General features: G+C 39.2%; 1 pseudogene; it reads left to right on the top strand.

Annotated features, from left to right (window-relative positions):
- The first annotated feature begins 3,018 nt into the window (after positions 1–3,018).
- On the top strand, positions 3,019–4,505 carry LOC103261645 (annotated as a pseudogene).
- The last annotated feature ends 4,461 nt before the right edge of the window (positions 4,506–8,966 follow it).

Here is an 8,966-nt window from a genome sequence, read left to right as displayed (position 1 = left end):
GACTTTGTTTGAATTTAAATATCATTCAACTTCTGATTTCATTAGAGATATATTAATATTTATTAATATTTTTCTCCTCAGATTTGTGTGTGTGTGTATGAGATGCAGGGAACTGTCAGTATTTACTCCAGTATATTAAAATAGAAGAGAGAGTGGAAATGTTTGTAAGTCTTTTTTAAAGTCTTAAACAGAAAAAAAATACCTTCCTCTTGAGGAGATTAGGAATGTAGGATTAGCATTAGGTCTCATGGGGTATGCTCTTATCTCATCTTTTGCCCTGTTCAGTGGTACACTGTTCAGATTAAAGAGAATTTTTAAACTGTGAGGATTCTTCACAAAAACAGTTACATTTTCTTTATCTAATTTTAGGATCCAAGATAATAAGTATCCCAACAGCATATAAGAAAAAGATCTCCAAAAGCCTATCCTGAAAAATGAAGTATTCATAAAATTCCTCTGGACTTTAATGTAACTTTGCCATATTGACTTTTTAAAAATCAGTCCATTAAAACAAAATTCTTAAAAACAGTTTCCAAGAATGATAACACCAATTTTGCTTTTACAAATATTCCTAAGTATTTCACTTCAAGGTGGAATTTTAATATCACAACAAAATCATTAACAATAATTTAAAGTAGACCTATATTTTAATTATTAATAAAGTTTTTGATTTTATATTTATAGCATAATTTATAATACATAAATTAATTTAAACATACAAATAATTTATTTAAATTTACATATAAACAATTACAATTGTTTATAGCATTTCTATTTTAATCATAAGTTTCTATAAGTACACAGAAAACAAGTAATTTCAGCTGACATAATAGACATTTAAAAGCAGATATATTACACATTGTAGCCATCTTTTATCATTTTAGTAACTAGTTCTAAAATCTGTTACTAATTACCTAATTTAATCCTTATCACACTCTTATGAGATACATAACTCTTACTATTCCCATTTTATGAAGAAGAAATCGAGGCTCATGGAGATCGTGTGGGCGGAGAGCAAAAAAACCCAGAGTTTGTTTATTAAAAAAATGTGTATTTATTCTTACATGTTTAAACTTCAGTCACCTTCAAAGTACTCTCCTTGGTGCAACACAACTATTGAGACGCTTTCTTCACTGCTCAAAACAGTTTTTGAATTCATCAATTTTGATGCTTTTTAGTGCTTCTGCCGTTTTTGGTTTCACCTCTTACACAAAGGAAAATGTTTCCCTTTGAGTACTTTTTTCATTGAGGAAACAAAATAATGTTGCTCGGGGTGAGATCTGGTAAAAAGAGAGGGTAGGGCATGAAGGTCCTGCCATTTTTTGGTCAAAAACTACTGAACACTCAGTGCAGTGTGGGCAAGTGCTCTCGTAAATCACCCATCATTAAATAGGCGAATGTACTGAAAGACTGTCCCCCCAAAATTAACTGAAGCCGAACGCAGACTCTCACAACAACACTAGCTTGTACACTGATGCCAAAGGATTCCCAGAACACTTACTAGCAGGGGAAACCTGTATTACAAGCGGCCCCTCTGTCACCCCTCCCCCACCAAAAAGTAATTCCATTTTTTTTTTAGTTCCCCCTTGTATATAAGTTAGTCACAATCACAAAGTCAGTAAGTGGCAAGACCAGGATTCAAACCCATGTTCAATGACTCCCGCTCATTTTCTTAACCTCTTGTCTAAAACTTATCCAATAAATCAACAGAAAATTGCGGAAATTGCACTCACCTAAGCTAATGTTCTGCTCTGTTGAACACATTCAACAACTGGCATTGTGTTATGCATTTGCTAATCCATGAGTCAGTACCTGTTAAACCAATGAACCAAGCATAAGGCCTGGAGTTTGAAAGGAAGGATCACAGATTACAGGAAGGATATATTGAAATAATCTCAATTAATCCAATAATCTTTTCAACAATAAAGGAAAGACCGGTCACATATTCTTTGGATCACTCTCTCTCATTGCAAGTGGGAATTCTATAATTTAATTGTGTAGACTCTAAATTTTGTTAAATGGCTAATTATACATTATAGCAAAAATTATTTTTACACATATAGGACAAAAACTTAACTGTATACTCCTATAAAAATTAATTGATTTGATATATAAATAGACTGATTCAAAACTGGTAGCTATTTTACTCACCTCATTCCACAGCAAACATCTGGCAAATTCTGTAAACACTTTAGGTTGTCAACTGGAAGGGGAGAGGAGAGTGCTTCTGGTACCTAGTAGGTGAGGACAGTGTTAAATATTCTTATATATTCTGGAAAGTCTCCAATAACAAATCATTCAGTCCAAAATGCCAAGAATGCTGAGGTCGAGAAATAATGAAATATAAATGTAAAATTTTTAACTGATAAAATTCTGATTTTTTAAACAAAAAAGAAGAAAATTTTAAGTAACTGGTTTTAAATGACTAATGGGAAAAAATTTAAAAAGAAAAAAGAAATTAAGTGTTCTACAGCACTATTTTGAATGGATAGAAACTACTCAAGACATGTTTGCTGTTTGTCTTGACTTGGTTTCTCAACTTTTCCATTCTCTTCATTCTTAACGAGGATTTCTGAAGAAAAGCACTTATTCTAAAATATGCCTTTCATGTTTTTGCTATTCCCTGTACCCTCTGCCTCCTAGAATTTCTTCCTATCACAAACAATCTGGCTGTTTGTTTTCTGCCAATGCTTAAAGACCCAGCCAATATCCAACATAAAATATACAAAGGTAGACATACTTTTTTCAAGTTTTTGGAAGTGCTCATTTTTTGTTTTTTGGGGAGGTATGTTTGTTCCCCTTAGATATTGCAACTCCTCAGAACACAACCATTGCAGATTAAGTAATATATTAGAACTGGCTCTGAGCTATGGAAACAGAAGTATTATTGCACACTTACTTGACTGTTTTCTTAAATCATTTTTATAAAAAGATCTGGACCGAGCGCAACTTATGACCACCCTCTCATAGAACACTATGGCGAGCGGGATGCAGAGGCCACAGCGGTGGTCGTCCAGGTCAGTCGTCATCCAGGTCAGCCAGTGCAGAAACCCGATCGGCTGCTGTCTGGGACCTGGCACTGGGGGAGCACACCGCCGTCAATCAGAAAGGAATTTATGATGAGACCATAAGCAGCTTTTTTTTGAAATGTGGGTACCAGAGTGGATAGTGATGGTGACAGTATTTCCAAGGGAAAAATATGTTCTTTAAAAGCACAAGCTGTCCTGATTGATATGGAAGAAGGGGTAGTGAATGAAATTCTGCAGGGATCATTGAGAGATGTGCTTGATAGCAAGCAGCTCATCACTGATATTTCTGGCTCAGGGAATAATTGCGCTGTGGGTCACAAAGTTTTTGGCAGTCTTTACCAAGAACAAATCTTAGAGAAACTCAGAAAGTTGGCAGGGCACTGTGATTGCTTGCAGTGTTTCTTTGTAATACATTCCATGGGAGGAGGAACAGAATCTGGACTTGGTACATATCTTTTAAAGATGCTTGAAGATGAATTCCCAGAAGTAAACAGATTTGTGACTTCCATATATCCTTCCCGTGAGGACGATGTCGTAACCTCACCTTATAATAGCATCTTGGCAATGACGGAACTTAATGAGCATGCAGACTGTGTGCTCCCCATTGACAATCAATCTTTATTTGACATCATCAGCAAAATTGACCTCATGGTGAATTCTGGAAAGTTGGGTACAACCGTGAAACCAAAGAGTCTGGTTACTTCAAGTGCCGGGGCTTTTTAAAAGTGGCATAAGAAGCCCTTTGATGCAATGAACAACATTGTGGCAAATTTGCTATTCAACCTAACAAACTCTGCAAGATTTGAAGGGTCCCTAAATATGGACCTTAAAGAAATCAGCATGAACTTAGTTCCTTTTCCTCTACTTCATTATCTTGTGTCAAGCCTGACACCTCTCTATACACTGGCAGATGTCAGCATTCCTCCTCGAAGATTGGATCAGATGTTTTCAGATCACCAGCTATTTCAGGCAGACCCCAAACATAGTCTGTGACTTGTTTGTGCCCTCATGGTTAGAGGAAATGTACAGATTTCAGATCTCGGCAGAGCTATTGAAAGATTAAAGTCATCTCTAATTTGTCTCCTGGAACCAAGAAGGCTGAAGACCAGCCTCTGTTCAGTACCTTCTGTGGGCTATTCCCATTCAGTATTAACTTTAGCAAATAACACATGTATAAAGCCCGCCTTCATGGACCTGAGAGAGTGGTTCATGAGGCTCTACAAAAAGAAGGCTCACCTGCATCACTATCTACAAGTTGAAGGGATGGAAGAAAACCCTTTTTCAGAAGCTGTGTCATCTTTGTCAGCACTCATACAGGAATATAGCCAGCTGGATGCCACCAGAAGCTTGCCTACGCCATATTTTCCTAGACTAAGCTTAGCTGTAAAGAAAAGAAAAGAAACACAAAATGCCACTTTCATCTTTCTTCATTTCTCATTTTTTGTCACCTTTCTGTTTCTGAGTTTTTGTGATTGAGAAAGCTTAGTTTATTTTTCATATTATTGAGTACTGCTGTCTAAGAGTGGTAACTCTTTAATCACAATTTTTTGATCATGCCAATGTGTGAAATTACTGAAGTCCTAGTGCCTTAATGTTTCTTCTTTTGGTAACAACTTGTTTGTATTCAAAAGAATCAAAATTTATACATTAACATGTTGTTTGTTTGTTTGTTTGTTTGTTTGAGTTGGAGTCTCACTCTGTCGCACAGACTGGAGTGCAGTGACCACTCCCGGCCACCGCAGCCTCGACCTGCTGGGCTCCGGCGATCCTTCCACCTCGGCCTTCCGAGTAGCCAGAATTACAGGCATGAGCTACCACGCCCGGCTGATTTTTTTATTTATTGTAGAGATGAGGTCTTGCTGCCCAGGCGAGTCTCGAACCCACGGGCTCAGGCAATCCACTCACCTTAGCCTCCCAAAGGCGCGGAATTACAGGCTGAGCCACCGAGCCTGGTTATTAGCATGTATTTTATTAAATTTTTTTTGTCAAGCCAGTTGATATCATAATAAATGTCTTTTTTTTTTAATAAAAAAAATCTGGACCATATCACTCCTGCCCTACCACTTTAATCAAGGCTATGAAGACTCTGCTTCAGGTCTGAACTTTTATTCCTATACTTTCTTCCATCAAAATAGATCTGCTAGGTGCTTTATTTGTTAACTATTCTCATATAGCTGATACATAATCAAGAAATATGTAATGGAGATTAGAAAATATTTTGACCAAGCTACAGGTGGCTCAGTCTGTAATCTTAGCACTTTGGGAGGCCAAAGTGAGTGGATTGCTGGACCCCACAGGTACAAAACCAGCCCAGGCACCTTGGCAAGACCTCGTCTCTACAAAAAAATAAATAAACAAATTAGCCAGGCATGGTAGCATGTGCCTGGAATTCCGGCTACTTGGAAGACTGAGGCAGAAGGAGCCCAGCAGGTCAATACTGGAGTGACCATGAGCATGCCACTGCAGTACAGCCTGGGTGACAGAGTGAGAATCCAACTCAAAAAAAAAAAAAAAGTAAAAGAAAACAAAATATTTTAAGCTCATACTGTGCATCGATACCTATGGCATTTGAAACCTTAAATGCATAATAGCAAAAAAGAAAGGCTAACCATTAAGAAGCCAAACATCATCTCAAGAAGAAAAGAGTAGCATAATAAATTCAATGAAAGTTCAAAGAAGAAAATTGGAAAAAAGAGTTAGGAAGATGGCATCTGAGCCAGTCGGACTATGCAAGTCCTGGTATGAGTGAGTGAGTGTATGGAAAATTTTGTGTACGTGCTGGTGAGCAAGTGGGCATGTGAGTGGCTGACTGAGTAAGGACTAAGAAACTAGTGACCAGGGCTTTCCTGGTGTAGTGGCTGGTGCCAAACTGCTGGGCCTGGGCCCTGGAAATTCCCAGGATGCAGAAGCTGAGTGACATTTTTTTAAAAAATCAACAAGACCCCTCCTGGGAAGAAAATGCTGGGAGACACTGACAAAGTGGGGGCTCATGAGTAAGGGGCCAGGGCCCTGGTGCAACAGCTGGTGCTGCAGCTTCTCTGCTTGGTCCTTGGCTCTTTCCAGGTCACAGAATCCAAGGGTCATTTATTTTTTTGAATGTAAAAGAGTTTTCCTGTAAAGAAGCAGCAGGGAGAGACTACCACCCCAGACTCTGCCTCACCACTGCAGTAGGAGAGACCGCCGGCTCCACGTAGTCACCACTTCAGCGCCTCGCTGGGCAATGGCAGCAGGGGCTACAGGGGGAGTCCAGAGGCTAGGTCCCATGGAAGAGTACAATAGAGGCACCCCACCACAGTCTTGAAGATGGGGCAGGAAAGTACTCTGACTTGCTCACCACGGAGCAACAGACCCGATCGCTGTGCCTGGCAGATCAACTACTCAGGGACTGATTGTACCTCAGAGGGAGTATCCTGAAAGCACAAACTTCAGAGGGACCTGATGAGGGCTGAGTCCCAGGTGCCCCACCTCATACACTGATCCAGCTGTGGGACAAAGGGTGTGGCCAGAAAAGGATGAGGAAGGACTCCAATGAGATCAGTGGTGAGTCCAGGGCTGACCCAAACCCCTTCCTCCCCAGCAATACTCTGAATGTCAGATCCACACAGCTGGGTCATGACTGAGAGGGACAAACCCAGGCAGAGACTGGATATCAGTCACAATAGGAGAACTTCATTCCAGGATAGGCCTGACTGGGGTACCTTCCACAAGTACATACCTGGGGAAGAGACAATCCCACACCTCCCCAACAGAGATTTCCCTGACCATACAAGAGTGGGAGAGGAGGACTGCAGCCCCATACACCTCCACTGCCCCTATTCCTTCCCTGCTCTGGACACTGAGGGGTGAGTGAAAGAGGTGGCTCTTCAGGAGAGATCTGATTAAAGGAACAATTACAGAGCCTGCCACAAGAGGACAGGGTTTTTTGTGTGTGTTTAATTATTAATTTTTTTAAATTATTCTAATTTTCTGCATGTTTGTTTGTCAGTTCATCTATTTTTTAAATATGTTTCTTTGTGCATGAATGTGTAAATGAGAGTTGATCTGCAACCCCCCAATTTTTTTCTTTTTTTCTTTTCTTTTTCTGTTTCTTTCTTCTTTTATTTGTTGTTTTCCATTTATGTGTGTATATGAATGATTGAGTGTTCATCTTTCAATTTTGTTGTTGTTGTTGGTTTCTTTTTGCTCTTTTGTTCTTCTGGGGTTTTTTTTTTTCATTTTTTAGTTTAGGGTGAGTGTCAATATATGTATGAGGGTTCGATCTGAATTTTTTGTGTGTATGTGGTCTTTCTGTTTTTCTTCTCCATTCATTTTGTGCTAGGTGTGTGTGTGTGTGTGTGTGTGTGTGTGTGTGTGTTCAGTTTTCTTGTTTTTTTGTTGTTGTTTGTTTGTTTTGTTTCACTTTGTTGTCTTTTCAGTTTATTTTGGGGGGTGTGTGTTTGTCTGCGTGTGTGTGTTCAATTGCTTTTTTTGGCATTAGTTTCAGCTTTGCATCATCATATAGAGTGGTGTTGGAGAGTGGGTCTCAGGGAACATGTACAACAATAAGTGAACATTGTAATTTGTAAGTTGTTTCTGAATCCTAGCACCCCCATCCCCTATTTGATTTTTCAAAAACAACAAAAGACAGTAAAGTTTCCCATCCACCATCCTATTTCAAAATAGAACAAATCCATAGTACAGATCAGGGAAGAATAGAGGCAGGGAAAGCCTCTCCCACTGACAATGTATAAAAGAACTAAAGAGGAAAACAAAAGATCATTCACAAATGAGGAAAAACCAAAGAGAAACCACAGGCAATTTCAAGTGTACCAAAGAGAAAACTAAGATCATGGTGCAAAAACAATGGAAGTCACCAACTACCAGCCCCAGAATATGACAGGGACTAGGGAATGGATGGAAAGAGTGAATAAGACTCAAGAAAGACAAGATGTAACACTGAAAGAACTTGTAACAGAGATTTTGGCAATAAAAAAAATTCATCCAGGATAAATAACAAGATGCAAGCATGGAAAGCAGAATTAATCTAGCTAAAGAAAGAATCTCAGCGCTTGAAGACCAGACTATGAAATTAACCTGACCTGTAAAAAACATAGAAAGAATACTCAAAAAGAAAGAACAAAGCCTACAAGAGATGTGCAACTATATCAAGAGGCCAAACCTATGTCTGATGGTATCCCAAAAAAGGAAAGGGAAATAGAGAACAACTTGTAGCAAGTATTCCAGGAGGTAATCCAAGAAAATTTTCCCAATCTCACCAGAGATGTGACCAGTCAAACACAAAAGATACAGAGAACCCCCAAAGACATCAAATGAGAAGACCAACCCCTAGAAATGGTAACTCAACTACACAAAGTAGGCACAAAAGAAAAAAGTCCTAAAGGCAGCAAGAAGAAAGGTCAGGCTACCTACCAAGGAAAACCAATCAGAATAGCAATGTACCTATCGGCAGAAACACTACAAGCAAGAAGGGACTGGAGTCCTATATTCAAAGTCCTCAAAGAGAAATGATTTCAACCAAGAATTTCCTATCCAACCAAGCTCAGCTTCATCAGTGATGGAGAATGAAAATCCTTCCCATTCAATCCCTAAGAGATTATGCAGCTTCCAGAAAAGCTCTACAGGAGACACTTTAAAAAGTATTAAGCACAGAAGAAAGAAAAAAAAGAATGACCAACACTTCCTGAGAGAACAGCAGAGAGCCCAGAAACAACAGATAATACAGTGCAACAAGAAACTTGAAAACATACACATACATCAACCCCAAAGCCAAAAGAAAACAAGCAAACAAAGAAAAAACTTTATAAGAACCTAAGACAGCCAGGCTCAGTGTCTCAGCCTGTAATCCCGCACCTTTGGGAGGCTGAGGTGAGTGGATTGCCTGAGCCCATGGGTTTGAGACCCGCCTGGGCAGTGAGACCTCATCTCTACAATAAATCA

This window comes from Carlito syrichta, unplaced genomic scaffold (assembly GCF_000164805.1).
Source record: "Carlito syrichta isolate Samal-C Ts95f unplaced genomic scaffold, Tarsius_syrichta-2.0.1 Scaffold303958, whole genome shotgun sequence".
Classification (NCBI taxonomy): Eukaryota; Metazoa; Chordata; class Mammalia; order Primates; family Tarsiidae; genus Carlito; species Carlito syrichta.
Note: the sequence above shows the minus strand (reverse complement) of the source record. Positions and strands in the feature narration are given on the sequence as shown.